The 17,305-nt window shown below is 26.2% G+C and overlaps 1 protein-coding gene across 6 annotated transcripts in view; it reads right to left on the bottom strand.

The window, feature by feature from the left end:
• The window catches only part of LOC126907402 (Kv channel-interacting protein 2-like), a 383,598-nt gene that overhangs the window by 36,289 nt on the left and 330,004 nt on the right, over positions 1 to 17,305 (bottom strand). The gene's annotated exons all lie outside the window — the stretch shown is intronic.

Genomic DNA, 17,305 nt, shown 5'->3' with positions numbered 1-17,305 from the left:
TTTATGACACCATCAAAATCTAAGAAATGTTTATTAATACACCAATTACTTTTAATTAAAACGATTCTTGTCTATCAAGAAATTATTATAATATTAATTAGAGAAGCCTAATTTTAAGAAATATAATAATAACTATTCTTGAAACAATTAACGTAACACTGCTGCTGGAGTAGTGCTTAAGATTAGCTTTACCCCAGTAAGTAAAAAAAAAAAAAAAAACNGCTTAAGATTAGCTTTACCCCAGTAAGTAAAAAAAAAAAAAAACTACTGTACTTGGCATTTTTATTATACGTTAAATCACTTTTTTACACAGACTTTACATCGTTACCGCATGATAATGTTATTATGGATAATACTCGTATATAGTAATGGTTGTTTCTGAGAAAATTTCAATAGGGCCCTAAGGAAGTCAATAAAGTATACTGACGGAAAATTTAAAACCGACGCAATAATCTGGTATTTCTCAGAAGTATTAATAAGAGAAAACATCATTACGGAAGTCAAATGCGAAGAAAGGTTTTGTGGCGTGAACATAAATTAAAAACTGTGAATCCATCTTTCCTTAACTTAAATACTAGAAAGAAATTTGACGTTTTAATGAGGTCAACGAATCATATCTTGTCATAATATATGCGTATAATTCATAAGCTAATTTCTTTAGTTTGATCATTAAGACTTGTATAGTGCCCAATATATGTTTGTGTTTTTCGCAATATACAAGTCTAAATATTAATATTAGCATATTAAATAACAGCAATATATTTTCCGAATATTAACCATTTTTATATGACATTTTCATAATTAAAACATAATTTTATATAATTAGTAATTGCAGTAGTACTGTAAGGCTTTGAACAGATATTAGATAAGACTTCAAATGTCTGTCTAGACTTCACTGGCGTGTGGAATTAAGTTTGCGTTTATTTGGCAAAGACAGCTCGTTTCGAAATTCTATGTAAGTAACTGATTGTACGGCATGAGCAACACGACTGTGAAAGGTATCGATTTTACTTTACTGGGGAAAGCAAAAGCTTATGCGTTTAGTTGTTCCATTCTAAAATTATTTGCAAGGTCGTTTAACAACATTATATATCATGTAATGATAAAAATAATATTTTAATTAAATAGGTATCGAATAAATTATATTGTTTCTTAAAATGCTTATTCAAGTGAAACATATTTTTTTTGCTGTACTAGTAAAATTGTTTTATTTAAATATTATCTTCGTTCAAGTGAATATTTTATGTAAAATATACATTTTATAATAAGTTAAATATTATATTTTAATGCATTCAATTTATTTTTTATTATATTTTACAAAATGATCGAAGTATAATTTGTTTCTCCATAAAAAAACTTTAAGAGTATAAAGATAAAAAAGTTTAGAACTGTAATTTACATTTACGTAAAATGGACAACTGTTAAAACTAAATATTTATCAATTTAATAATAATTGATAATGTTTTTTTATTAATAAACGTATGAAAAGTAACTTTAAATAAACTTTTATTGATCATTCAGAGTAAAATTTCATAAATTTAACATTAATTTCAAAACAAAATTAATTTTAAATTTTGTTGCTAAATCGTAATTAATTTACAATTGAAACCTTGGAAATGATATAAATTATTATACTATATAAATAATTACCAAATAATGTCCGAAAAAATGACTTTTTTTTTTTATCAATTATGTCCCAAGTACCATCAAAAAACCATTGTTTGAGTTTAATATGTCATAATCTCGTTAAATAAACATTATAGTAATTTTTTGTATTAAATTAATTAGATTTAACATTTGATATTTTAACAATTTATAAATAATTTTTATGGAACTAAATGTTGTGCAAAAATAAATATATTTTTATTCACAACATCGGTTATATTTTTATGAAATATTGTATCAAGGCTTAAGATATTTTCATTCAAAAAATAAATCCAAATCCCCGAAGACCGCAATATCGTTACAATAGACAATGCCGTCACTTGCAATAAAATGAAGAAAAACAATAATAGTCTTTCCTTTTTACTTATTTTTACGCTCAGTCGTTTTTTCTGTTAGGGTCAAAATCTATCAAAGTAAATCCTTTATCAAAATCCCGACTGTTGTCTTTGACTCTTGTCACCTAAATTAAATTTTCACCTACAGGCTTGGATATCCCGAGGCAATATCCAGTTCAATTCGGACGCAAAAGATAACAAGTTAATTCACAGTGATTAATGTAAAACCTTGTCATTGTAACATCATTGCGATCATTGATATTTATAAACTTGCTCGGAGGTTCACTTCTTTTGCAGTAAGGTTTTTGTATTATTAGAAATTAAATTTATTACAGAATAAACAGCATTATTTCGACAGAATTCGCGCTCGAATCAACGCAATTGTGTGTAAAGCCGTTGTCAAACGACATGTTTATGCTGAATGAGCCTTGTGCTTGTTGAATATTCGAGACTTTATGGACCTTATATTATGATTCGATGCGCCCGTAGAATAAATAAATGCAAATAACGTCGTAAGCTGCTCCATCGGCTTGTATCTATCTGATAGGATAATAAACTATTCACTCTGGTGAAAACACATACGAACTAGCGTATTTACGGGTGTCTTTTGAAGTAAAGAATTATTTCATTAGTTTAGGACTCTCTAATGCGCTTTTGTATTATAATTTATATAATTCTGTTTTAAACTCTCATTGTGTGTACATATATACATACCTTAATTTGAATTTATACAATAAATGTTCAGCTTAACTAAAACCTTAATAACTACATACCATATAATTACATATTTTCATGGTTCGTTAATTTTCAAAAATGAGTTTAATGCACTATGCTTATTTCATAGGTTTTCTGTTACTACTTACATATCATTAACTATACAAGTTGTGTAATGTAAAGATTATGTATAAAACGCCATAATAAACCTTAATTTTGTGCATTCCAAAGCTTTTAACGTACCATCAAAATGACAGTTGAGTAGTGAATATAATAAAACCTATGAATTTCCACAAGATTTATTTTGATTTAAATGTCTCCCTTATATGGAATCTGTGGCCTAAAAAGACGTATTTATTTACTTAATATACAGAACAAATAATTGAAAATCAGTTTGAGTGTTTTTGTTTTGCTATAAAACACTATATTTTAAACACATATGTTAAAAAACCATTTAACCTAAAAGGTATAGAGCGTAAACACATAAATAGATTGCCCAAGAAAAATATCACAGTTGCTAGCGGTTTTGATTTTGAATATACATTTTATTGTGAACAAGAATAGTTTTTGCATTACAAAAATAAAACATTGTAGAGAGATTAAGAATTTTTTTTATAAGGAAATAATAAATAATTATTTTTAATTAAAAATTTTATACTTAGTGGGACTCAATTTAAAATTATTAAAATAAACTCGCTACTAATAGTAGTTTTGCCCTAAAGAACCTAGTTGGCTAAAAATTAAATTTAATTAGAAACAATAACAAATTTTTAGACATTTTATGTTTATATTTTCATTTAATGCATGAATTGTACACATTCACCTGGGAAAATACAAATATTTTATCTAAAAGGGAAGTAGAAGTTTCGATTTGTTTGCTATGTTAAATCTTAAATTACTTACGCATTCTGATTTTGTTATCTTTGTTACTAAAATATTAAATATCATTTAATATTACATATGTGCATTAAATGTACATTAATAATTTACTCGGCGGTTTTATAATATAATTGAAATAATTTACTTATACAAGTTTGATTTTAAAGTTTCAACATTTAGCTAATTTTTATTTATTTTGGTTTTAGATACTTAGATGAAAAAGTTTTTAATTTGCTTCAACGGTATTAATTTTACCATATTGTATTTTTATTTTTTTTTGTATTAAAAATACTCAGATCTCATTCGGACGATTTTTTTACCATATAATATTAATTATGTATCATCATGATTCAACCTAAAGTTTTGTTTTAAAATATCAAATAGTAATATAAATATTTAGTTATTTTGTAATATTTTAAATGTGCAATTTTCATTTTAATAGAATTTCCCATTTAAGGTAATATGATATTTCAATGTATAAAAAGTTTTTAATCATATTCTAAAATAAGTGTACACTTATTTTAAAGTATGTTTATAAGCTTTCTTAATTATTTAAAAGTAATTAAATTATAAGAAAAATAAAAACATCATCAAAAATAGCCAAGACATGGATCCTTTTTAAATATTACCTAATGAATGCATATTTTTTAATTACAAATGAAAAATATAAATACATAATTGACATTTAGTTTAGGAATTTTTCGAACTACTAAGTTAAAATTAATATTTAATCTATTTTATTTTATGAACTGCATTCCTTAATATTATGTAGTAAGATAATATTATATTTTAGTGTATTTTGGTAATTAAAATTCCTCGTTATCTGTAGATATTTTAACTAAAGCTGTGGTCGGATTAAATCAATAACCCTCTAGCCCTTATAGACAGAAACTTTACTGTTGAGTAGAAAACGCTAAATTAACGGCATTGTTTTTAAGTCAGTGGAATTTGGAGATGCTTAGTTGAAAGGTTAAAGCTTAGAATCTGAGATTTATCACACACAAACACATATAATATATATATATGTGTGTATGTATGTATGTATGTATGTGTGTGTGTGTGTGTGTGTATGTGTACTGTAATAAGATACTGATTTTAACTCAAACCACCATAGGCGTATTACAATATTCAAACTATATTTTAATTAGATAATTATTTGTATAATAAATATGTAATAAATAATATAATAAATAATTTCAATAAATATCTATTTAAATATCATTTTTCAAGTAAAAAAGTATACGAATAATCTTAAAACATATTTATTTGAATAAAATATNGAATAATCTTAAAACATATTTATTTGAATAAAATATTTTACTATTATTATAAGTATTTATTGTTTTTACTCGAAGAATGATGTTTCAAAACTATTAGAAAAAATATTCATTCTAATAGTTGTTAAATATTCATTTTAATTGAATAAATATTTATTTAAATAATTATATAGATGAATATTTGCCCTACATTGATGCCTACTTTAAGAACACATCTCTAGATATGTCGAACGATTTTTTTAGTACTGAAACAGTAAAGGAAAATTGACCTTCACGACTAAAACTTTATTTAGTATTTAACAGCTTTTTTGCATATTTCACATAGTTTGGTAATAAATTAAATATCAATTATCTTTAGAATAACAAATTCTACTGTGTATGATGTAATATCGTGAAATATATAGCCACATAGAAGCCATTACTGATTCTCAGCAGTACTATTTGCTATAAAACTATATCAGTATATTGACATCATAATTAGAACAACAATTCAGTATTAAATTATTTGTCTCAACTAAATACTGGTATTACAAAGCAATTTATATCCAACTGAGTATAATAAAACAAATAAAATAGTTTTAATGTCTGTTTCAACTAGGTAGTTCGTAATATATTTTATATAAAAAAAATTGTTGTTATTCCTATGTAATGCTGAATTTCTAAGCATGTTAATCATAGTATGTTTTTTAATTTTTGCAACTCTTAATCGATTTAGTTATTATACACTTTACCAATAGGTAACTTGCCATCGTATTATTATAATTATAAGGATAAATTTTAAGTACAATCTTGAAAATGTCATAAGCTTACTGATTCCTCCTTTTAAAATAAAATATTTGTAAATATTAATGAAAAAATATTTCGTTAACAATTTTTAAGTAAACTCTCTAAAAGATTGCGTTATGTACTAAATTCAAAACATATTAATATACTATGTTGAAACATATTATGTACATTGCAATTCTAAACAATAATTTTACAATAAAAGAAGTCTCTAAATTCTAATTTAATACGTTTATTTAAACAAAAGTTGGGGCTATAGATAACATCATAAATGTTCTTTCGTAGTAACATAAAAATATGTATATGTCGTACTAGCCATAAAAAATTATCTGTCATAAGAAAAAAATAATTTGAACAAATGTGATGGAAAAATAAAAAACATTTATATAAGAACATTTCAAGATTTTTATCGTTTGTCACCACCAAAGAACATCACAAACCAGAGAAAAAGTATTCCAATAGTATTTATCGCTCCATATTTTGAAAATGTTGGCATAGGCTCAAAACGGACAGTGAGTTACTGTGTCAATTACTGGCTTCGGGGTGGTTTTTGCATTCCATTGTGTATCCGGTTATAAATGTGATATTTGTACGTGCAACCGCATTTTTTATTAAAACATGGACCAAAGGGCTATTATGTAATGCCAGCGTCACGCTCCGTTTCGTTTGTCGTTTATATGCAATATCGTATATACCTACGTGGTCCCGTATCACTGACATTGTTATGATTAATGAAGTAAACCGTCAGTTGTAGGTGGCTAAAATGATTTGAACAACAATACTATTTTAATGTTATTACAATTGGACAGTATACATAGGCGTGTAAGAAGTATCTGATAAAGAATTTTCGTTTAAAACGTGCTGAGAAAAGAGCATAATGAGAATTTTAAACGTAAAACTATAAAAAAAAAACGGAATTGTCAAAGTACCCGTGGCAATTGTTTTGGGAATATGAAAAGCTGTCTGTAAAGTATGTAGCCCCTTAGATTGGCACAAAGAAAACTTCTAAAAATGTTTTCGACAATATACAATTGGCCCCAAAACGAAATTTGAAACAGGTGGAGAATTTCCCCAAAGCATAGAAATTATTTTACGTTTCTTATTGTTTTTTTGTCATAAAATAACAGCGTTTTGTTATAAAATGGTATATGACTAAACATATTTATAGAAACAAATAATAAAATCAATTTTCTAGCTATAAACCGATTAAAAATACTTTTAGTATACTCTTACACTGCTAAAAAATCATCAGAAATATTTTAACTTATAATAAGGGAAAAATTTTTGATTATATGTGGTAGATAGTTTTCCGAACAGTAATTAAACTTCAGTTGTACTATTTTTTATTCAGGTGAGAAATTCAGTTAAAAAATTCTATAAAATCTATTTAAATAATAAGGAGATTCTAAATAATATGTTTAACAATTATATAGTTTAAACAATGATATTAATTTACACGTCACGTTTGTTCATTATTCACATAAACATAAAAGTTTTATTTTTTTTTTAGAAGAAAACTTTTTTTTTTTTTAAAAAAAGACCTAAAGAAAATAATAATTTTTAATTGATAATCGACTAAATATTTTGAGGAAATATTTTTAAATTATTAGTTTTTACGAAGTAATATAAGTAGTATTAGTCTTTCTTACTATAAATTATCATTATTTCACTTTCGTTGGTCGTTTTCAAGGCAACTATGCTTGTATAATATTATTAGTTCAGTATGTAAACCTTCTACGTCGCGCTCGACCATTTGTTCCATGATTTACAACAGAGATAATGTGCAAAAAAATTAAATGGGAGCATGAACCCATTTGTGTTCAAAGTAAAACACAATGCTTAGAAATTTCATTTAAAATATAATTTATAGTAAGCAAAAAGAATGTTAAGCTATTTCTACGTGATGGTATGAGTAACAACGACTTTCAAGTATTCAGTTTTCAATTGTGACATTAATCTATATTTGTAAAAGTGGTAATTAAATTAGTTTTAATAATGAATTTTTACTAAAAACTGAAATGACAGTTAAACTAAATAATACCGGATAAAGGGTATTTTTTTATTGTAATCATGAAAATAAAATTATATTGAAATATCTAATTATCTTTAACATCGAAAGTTATTTTCTTTTTAATTAAAACATCAATACCATCCAGAGCATTGTAGAAAATAAGTCCTGAAAGTAATACGTTTTCTAAGAACAAACTATTATAAACTAGTTGTTTATGAACATTTTATATACAGACAAGAAATTACTTCCAAATATCTATATAGCCCACTAGAAAATGCGGTCAATCGTCTATTCTTTAACAAAAAACTCTTCAACGCGTCAAGAGCCACTCTTACTCAGTTACTTAAAGCGTCCGGTAGGTTTGATGTTAGTTACCATACAAGTATCGTCACACGGTAATTACTTTGCTTGCTGAATCCCTAAGTAGTACGTGCTGGCAAAGGGGCACGTGTCAACTCAATGAACCGGCTAATGTTACGTCTTTTTTTTCCCAAAAAATAATTACCATATTTTTTACGTTACGAAAAATGTTTGGAAGCAAACTTTGTGCTCGGCCGGAGTACTTACAATACTAAACATATAACACTATTTTTATTTACAATATCGCCGCAAGAACTTCATGAACGATTAAATTAAAGCATGAGCTCTCGTGAAAAATATGATCACAACGTAAAAATGAAAACCGTTTTGTAAACATAAATTTTAATGTAAGACATTTCTAGTTACTGGTCGTTATTATGGGTTTGCGTGGGTTAACTGTTAAATGTTTTAGTGCTTACAGCTGAACTACTTTGGGCGCTATGTAAATACATAAAATTATCATTATTTTACTTAACACTCATTTTGAATAATTTTTTTCAAGCCAAACGCTACGGGGCCAAATAATTGAATATTTTATGTGCAAAAAGTGATTTTAAAAACTAAACGGGTACTTTTATGGAGAATTACTCAACTTACACCCGGCCTAACTTAAACACAATGAAAAACTTGTGGAGAAATCATTTCGATCATTTTTAACAAGAATATCTTTGTTTCACTAGTATTAATATATCATTAACCGAATGCATAAAAGGTTATTCACATTTGAGTATTTGTAAATAATTAACAATTAACACTTACTCTTAATGTAAAAGGTCGTGTTACGTTTAAAATTATTTAGACATATCCAATTTAAATAACTAATACTATTTTAAAAGAAAAAAATTTAACTTTTTCAAAATAAAATTGTAAATATTTTTATAATATTTCAATTATCAAGTTATTATTATTCATATTATTAATATTTGCCACCATCTAACTTGTAATCGCTTATCGTAACCAATCGCGACTAAGTTGCTCTAAAACTGTATTCAAGGTCAGATTAAGGGATAAAAAACATGACTCCTGAGACTAAGGATTTCTGTTTTAGCAAAACAAAGATATGTAGATTAAATGATATCAAAGATAAATACATTTTTTTTATATCCCCTTTTACAGCTCGTTAAAAGCTATTGAGGCTTACTTTATATAGTCTGAGAAGAATGGTTAGACCGTCACCGATAAGAAAAATGATGACTCCAATTACTGAACTGATCTCTGGCTCAGCAGCAAAAGAATCCAACTGTAACAGTGCGCAGCAGGCCGCGATTCGTCCTTTTATGATAAAGGGAACTTACAATATCGTTATACAAATTTAGTTGTCTTAGGTTTATCTCATATTTGTCATACCAATCGTCACTAAAGTACTAGAGATGCCAAAAATGCTCGTTAAATGTACTTCGTCATAGGATGACTAATATGTCGAACCTCAAAAAAAAAAAACATCTTATAAACGAAGTCAAATTTTTTTTCTTAATGTACAATGTTTTAGTCTATTATAAACTTTATTATGATGCCAATGTATGCATAATTTTGAAAATTTTCTAGTGAATATATCATCATGATTATTTTAAAACACTATTTCAATTAATATTGTCTGTACTTATATATACATATTGAAAATAATTAAATTGACACCCTTATAAAAGATAAAACTAAGCTGAAAAAGTTCTCAATAGTTATAAATATAAAAATTAATACTATTCAACTAAGACAAAGAAATTATTAAAATTATTATTATTTTAGAAAAAATGTAGTGGTTGATGATAAATTAATAACCTAGTAGATAACAACAAATTTAACAGAATAATAATTCCATGACACAGTACCGTATGCTACTATAGATCATCTAGCCGTATCCCTCGCTGTGGTCAACTGCTTAGCCAATGTCCTAACCGGTGACCAACAACTTACACCCCAATCAGGGAGTATAAAATTTATCCAACACCGTTTGGTTGATGAAAATCTGTTGCGAAAATTTACATGTAAGTAATTTTCCTGACATCAAATAGTCCACGTTATAAGTACGTTGATAATCCGACACTGAAAAGCCAAGCGATTACACTAAATAGTCGTCATCGAATGCCACCTTTTCGCAATCGTTCTTTGTACTTAAAATAAATTACAACCCTTGCAACCAAAACCAGTAGGTCGCCTACATTATTTCTCAGGGCACCGATAATATAATAACAATTTTTAATTGATATCAAATCAAATACATTGTAAACGGCCTGCCTAGCTCAGTTGGGAACACATTGTGCCACAGCGTGTAGGTATCGAAGTTCTATTCAGTTACACTGGGCTATGAAGATTTGCCCATCCTTTCTAGGTTAGAAAAGATATAGATAAACAAATAGTTTTTACATTTTTCTATGAAAATTTGAAAATTAAATTAAATTTATTCGTCTTTTAAGTATTCCAATATTTTTTATTTAACCAAATATTATTTTTCAGCATCAACTATTAAATATTTAAAAATAAATCACACATTTTTAGGCTAGGGTATCTCAATGTATATTTTTTGTTTCATTAAATATTTGAAATATTACCCCTACAAAATGGTTGAACAAATTCCGAGCGGAACAAAAAATAAATTTTGCTAAAATAATTCTGTGTAGGAAAAATAGCTTCTACATTTCTAAATCCGTCCCTGTTTCTAATACAAACAATGCTTTTGTAAGAGAACGTGAAAGATAAAATAGAATAAATATAAAAAATAGTATTAATTAGTTATGAATACGTAATTGAAAAATATTGACTTAAAATCAACTGAAATGTAGTTATAATGAGAGCTAATTAGCATATGATTTTCGCATAATAATTTTATAGGAGACAGTATTTACCAGCATAAGATGTATACAATGTCACTTGAAATATTATGAAGGGAAAAGCTAACAATAAGCATGAGTAAATATAATACAACAAAAGCACTGTGTCTGATTGTCAATTTCGATAAGTACATGACTACAACGACCCCAAGAAGCAACTAAAATATTGACAGATCGTTTTCTACTTGACGGTTGCGTTCGTGATTAAAGAGCTCATAGATTATATATACTTTTTATAATACGCTATCGTTTTTCAGAAAGACAACTTGACGTACTGGTCGTATAGGATAAATAATGGCTCTTTTCGAGGCGTAAAGCACGATAAAACTTGGGGCGGTCCGAAAAAGAGTTACTTCAAAACTTGATGAAAAAATTCCTCTGCTGTGTTAATCAATGTAAACAAAACATTTGAACGCGCGCCCTTTCAAATTATGGTTTTTGTTCAAATTTCTACTAACATAAAAAGAAAATCGTTATTTTCATTGTATGATTTAAAAAAACTTACATAATTGGGATAGGTAAAGGGATGCTATCGAAAAAATAGTCATTAATCACAAAGCCAAATTTTTTTTCTGGAACTAACATTTATTCATTTTTGATATTATACCGCTTTGGAAAAATCAAATTCTCTCCAAAACTGCGTTTTTTGGAAAATAATGTTACGTCTAACTGGAATACGGGGATCTATTTATTAATTAACGACTGTAAACCAATAATACTAAGACTAAGTGAAGTTTAGGATATTGAACATTATGATATTTATAAATTGTGCCAATATCTTTAAAATATAGTTTTAGTACTAAGTAACATGTACAAAACAAATTCATTTTATTTACATATAAATTATAGGCAATAATTTTGCTTATTATCAAACTTCCTACAGTTACACATTATATTGTTAATAATTATTATTACTCTAGTTAATTTTGTGCCTGGCAGGAACTGGTAAACCCAAAGCGGAAACCCTTTTCAACGTACAAGTACATATAAATATATATATCGCTATCGCTACAAAAGCAAACATTTTTATTCATAACATAAAGAGGTCTCCTCAGACTTATAAAATACCAATTTTGTTTCCTGAAGTTTAATACCACCAAAAATAACTTAAATGAAGCTTGCAAGCTATCTATTATTCCTAATAATTTATATTATACACAAACATTATTAACCCTTTATGTATTGGTTTATGATCGGAAAAAGATAAAGCATTTTTGAAAAGAGTTTTTAAAAATTATTTTTCCTAAAAAAGAAAAATTAATGAAATTTCTAAAAAACATTTTATCACAGTTTTGTTCTATTTTTGAGCTGCATATTTTAGTTTTGGTTCCAAAGTCTATAATTTTAATTCATAACAACGGAAAACAATTTTTGTACCATTGTTAAAAAGCAATACTGGGACTAAAATGGTAAATAAATAATTTATGATACCTATAATTTTTTTTTTAAATAATTTTTGTGCAATCTTAAAAAATATATTTAATTCTTACCTAAATTATGAGTTGCAGCTTATATAAGTATTATAGGCCACAAAATTATTCTGTCGACAGTTATTGTGTTTTTCAATCTTAATAGAATGTATTTGGCGAATGATTTACAGAATTTTTTATTGTTAAGTAAATAACGACATGAATGTATAAAGATACATTAAAAAAGAATTAATAAATTCTCGATCAATTCTGTTAGTTTATTTATACAGTTTAATAAAGTTTAACTGTCTATCTGACTCTATAACTATTGCTATTTAATGAACAGTATATCATGGTAATTTTAAAATACAAACAAAGTAAAGTTTATATTACGTAAAGCATAACATTAATAGTGATTAATGACTTCCAAAAAATTTTGCAGATGTTAATGAAACGCTTACTAGCGAAAACTGATTTTATGTTATCATTATCTATAAAACTTTTTTAGCACATTAAATGTTAATGACAGACAGTATGACGTATCAAACTTTGGCGCAAACTATATAAAATAAACTAATTAATCGCAGGAAACAAATTAAAACTCAATAAAAGTCAAGTAATTATGAGTTTTTTTATTTATTATAGTTTTACAAATAAATTGTATCCGTTAAAAATATATTGTTATGTTTTATAATCATCAAGTTCAAAGAACAATTCAAACAACCGTTAAAATGACCATCAGGTTTAATCGTTATTGTCTACATTGGTTTAAAGGGTCTAGAAAGCGGAAATGAAAATAAAGTATTATCACATGCGCACACGTCAACGTTTTTTTACTTTATTTAAAAATGTGATAGAAAAAGCTTTTCAATTATAACTCGGTAATTTTGTTCGTATCAGACACGCTTTAAATCGGAAGCTGAAATTTTAATTAATACATCAAAGTTTTATTAGAATACTTGAAAAAAATGTACTTCTAAAGTTATCAAAGTTTTACAGCCATTTGAACTGTAATACTAACTAAAAGACTATAAAATCAAGACGTCAATAGTGTAAAACGACTTTTTAATAAGGTGCTTCAACTTTTAAATGTTTAAAACTTGAGAAATAAGACAAACTTGGTAGGACCAACTTTTAAAATATCTTATTGAAATGTATCTTTGTTAATTTACAATGATCCAATACTAAATCAAATAATTTTATATTTACATATAATTATTTTGATCATTAAATATAAATACAAGCAGTATGCCATCAAAAAGCAGTATTCCACTTACTTAAATTTTCTTTCAACATATATCAAATGCCATTTATTTGTATTAATATTTTTCAAAACATTTTTTTTCATCTATATTTAAATTACCTTTTTCAAAGTACTTATATTTTAATATTTAAAATGTTTTTTTTTTAGTATTTATTTTACGTCTTAAATATTTTTGTACATAAAATGTTTATACAATTATTAATTAGCCGACTAATAAAAATATTTCAATATTATTACGATATAATTAATTTCCTTACAAATATTATGTTGCTGTTTAGCTTTAATTTCAAATATATAATAAATTCAATTACTCGTATAAAAATAAAAAAAAACCGAAGATTCGAGAGAAGAATATTTAATAATATTAAACAAATATATGGGCAGTAGTAGATCAATATAAATTTGTTTATTACAAACAGCAAAACAAAATTAATCACTAATTTGTTTTCAACAGTTCTAATCGAGTCATAATTATATTATATTTTCAGGAAAAAGTTTCATGGCGGTTTGAAGTAAATTAGTTTTAACGAGTCCAATTTGTGCTTAGGTTTGTGTTCACAACTTATTTCGATATGTATTAAACGCAATACCATTAAATTGGATTACTTCGCTGTTCCCACCAAGTTACGGGCAGCTTAAGTGATTAATTTACCAAACTGAAACTTGGGATATTCGTAGGTTGCCAAAAACACCTATCAGCACACATTGTTCGGCCGTTGTCCATAAAATTTTTGGTGACCAAAATGTACGTAGAATCAATGAAAATAAGGTCGAACTCAACAATATATCATTATTGTGTATCTCTAAAAGAGCGAAACTTGTGTGTCAAAAAGAAAAAAAATGTACTTGAGATTTTACTCAAAAAAGAAAAATAATCAATATTGTTTTCCAATTGACTACACGTTTCTACTCGAGTACAACTGTTTATCGCCCTGTTTATCATAATGACAATAAACCGTTTACAGTATATGGATCTTAAGAGACGTCCGACATTACTATTTAGTCTTTAATCTGCGTCTAAGCCTCGCTCGAAACACATTTTACAAGTCCAATTTTCAGAGACCAGTGGTCAGTGACCACATTAAAACTGCCTGTCTCTTAATGAAAAAATGTGTTCGCACTTATTTCATGTTACAGCAGACAAAGCGAATTTCATTCAAATAATCACAATCTTTAAATTTCAAGATCATCAAGTTACACTTTTTTCTTAATAAGTTAAAAAAATTTTCAGATATAAAAACATTTATAAATCTTCATGTCGTTGTTGTTCTCATTAAACGCAAAGCTTCTTTTCATTCCTTAAATTTATCTATTTATGTCTCTAGAGTTTTCTATTTATTGGAAGAAATCGATTTACCTCAGTACTAAAGTCCAGTTCCCAAAGACATATTTTACAAGCCTACTTTTTTTCGTTTTATTACGCCCAACGAATTTTCCTGATCTATTTTTTTGCACTGTTAATAAATCCTATATTTTCTTTGTTATTGTTTTAAATACTTTTGAGTAAAAATAAAAAGGCGCAAGAACAGTTTGTATTACACATTTTATACTGGTCATTTCTTCATTATTGAAAACATAATGAACAAAAGGGACATAAAACATTTTAATATTATCTCTATGTGTACATTTTTCAAAGTACTTCCGTTTTATTTATAAAGCAGTTAATCATCTAACAAAAAATGAATTTTAAATTATAATTCCTTTCATAAAATCAAAATATATGTGACGAAAAAAATTTTGGATTATAAAGTTGATAATAATTCTGTCGTCCTAGTAATTCAGCAATTAAAAATTAAAATTGCGTTTCAAAAAATTCTCGTATTCTTTTTTTCTACCAACTATTTTTATAAGTTCAGTTTGAATTGATTTTAAAAACTGCTTAATTATGTGTTGTTTTGTGTTAATTTTGTATGTGATCTTTATTTTGCTGAATAAGACGTAGAAACAAAATATGATGGTTGTATTTTTCAAGCACATAGTAAGTATTTTGAACTTGCTGTCAGTAAAAATGGTTTACGAAATATACTCGAATTAAAACTACTAATTTCACGTTTATTATCTGAAGTTAACGATCTTAAAAAGAATATTGGAACCTGTTCATTCAAGAGTTTTTAATAAGCAAATTCAATTCCGTAAACCACCGCAGAATAACTGCTCATAGAATTTGACAAGGTGAGCATTCTAGTCTAGGAAATTTTGGCACAGCTGTTTCGGCACTTTCATTTTGGCGCGAAGTACAATTTTAAACGTTCTGTATAGTGTTGTTTATGATTAAAGTTACCATCATGTGACTTGTGAGTTATCTGTTGTGAGAATCAACATAAAATCTAAAATGACGGATCTGTTCAAAGAGTCGCAGTTCTACGGATTAGTTAAATAATTATTTACATTTTTTTTATCAAAATATAACGGATTTATTAACTAAACTCACGTTTTGTCGAGATTCTATTTTCAATGTAGAAAATAATATTATATTTATCTCATTCGCGTGATTAAAGAGCGATGTTCATGAATCAGAACTAGGTCGCAAAACTCTTAATTTATTTATAAATGATAGACGCGAAAGAAGAGGAGGTATTTTGATTGTCGTAAAAACACTATTATGTGTGAGAAAACTAATATTAAAACTGTTTATGACATAGAGCACTTATTTCTAAAACTAAATTTAACTAATGATATCACATTCTCAATTTGATGTGTTTATATTCATACTACAGAAATCATTTAAATGTACTCTAATTGTGATTACTTAATACGTTAGTACTAAAAAATATTGATAGTTATTTTTTTAACAGGTTATTTTACTTGTAATTCTTTTAATTCGTCTGTTAAACTTACAAATCAACATCATACAGTCTTAATATTTAACTCATATTTAAATATATTTTAAGTTAAAAAAGTTTAATATCATTAATAATAGACATATTAATTCTTTGTTTATTAAATACGATGTATTTAATTATACACAGAAGAATTTTTAGTCCTTAAGTTGATACACATATAGATATATATATATGTTCTAACTATTGATTTTATTATATATTTAAATTTACCTATTAAAATTAATCTATTAAATAGTTCAATAGTTTATAATTTCTATAATTTTTTAAGTTAAATTTCGGAGTACTTTTCTTACATTAGCTTTGAAAATAACGTTAAAAAAGTGTTTAACATAATAAATGTATAAAATCATTATTTAACTATTTTTGTACCCAAGGCAATAATTTTTGATAATTATTTTCTTTTATAGGCTGATAAAAACTTAAAAGTTGTTAATAGAGAAAATTTTTATTTGTAGATGATGATATAAGGCTAATAGTTTATGAAGATTATAAATTTTTTTTTGCATTCGAAAACTGCGTAAAAATTTAACTTATTCAAATAGTTGTAGATTTTTATCTAAAATTGGAAATAATGTTCAAATTAATGTAAAATTTTGTTGGAAGTATGATCGTTAACACTTGTAATGTGTACAATATTAATCGTTTTGAACAATTTTTCTTCCGCAACAATTGCAACACATCAAAATCACACAATGAAAGTGGATTATTTATTTATATTCGGCATGTTTTGGGAAAAACTACCCGACAAGGAAAAATATATTTTATGCAAACGAAAGTTAGTGTGGTTGCTTTTATTTAACTCACTTCAGTAATGCTCTAAGCGCACTAGTGCTGTCAAAAACGCGACGTTTGGATATTAGAAAATAACATTACTAAAGTTTATGTTTTTTTCAATAAATATACGTAAGTTTATATTTTGTTTCAAAAAAATGGTTATAAC

The sequence above is a fragment of the Daktulosphaira vitifoliae genome, unplaced genomic scaffold (genome assembly GCF_025091365.1).
Source record: "Daktulosphaira vitifoliae isolate Bord-2020 unplaced genomic scaffold, ASM2509136v1 Scaffold_5, whole genome shotgun sequence".
Taxonomy (NCBI): Eukaryota; Metazoa; Arthropoda; class Insecta; order Hemiptera; family Phylloxeridae; genus Daktulosphaira; species Daktulosphaira vitifoliae.
The sequence above is the reverse complement of the archived record's forward strand: the minus strand, read 5'-3'. Positions and strand labels throughout refer to the sequence as shown.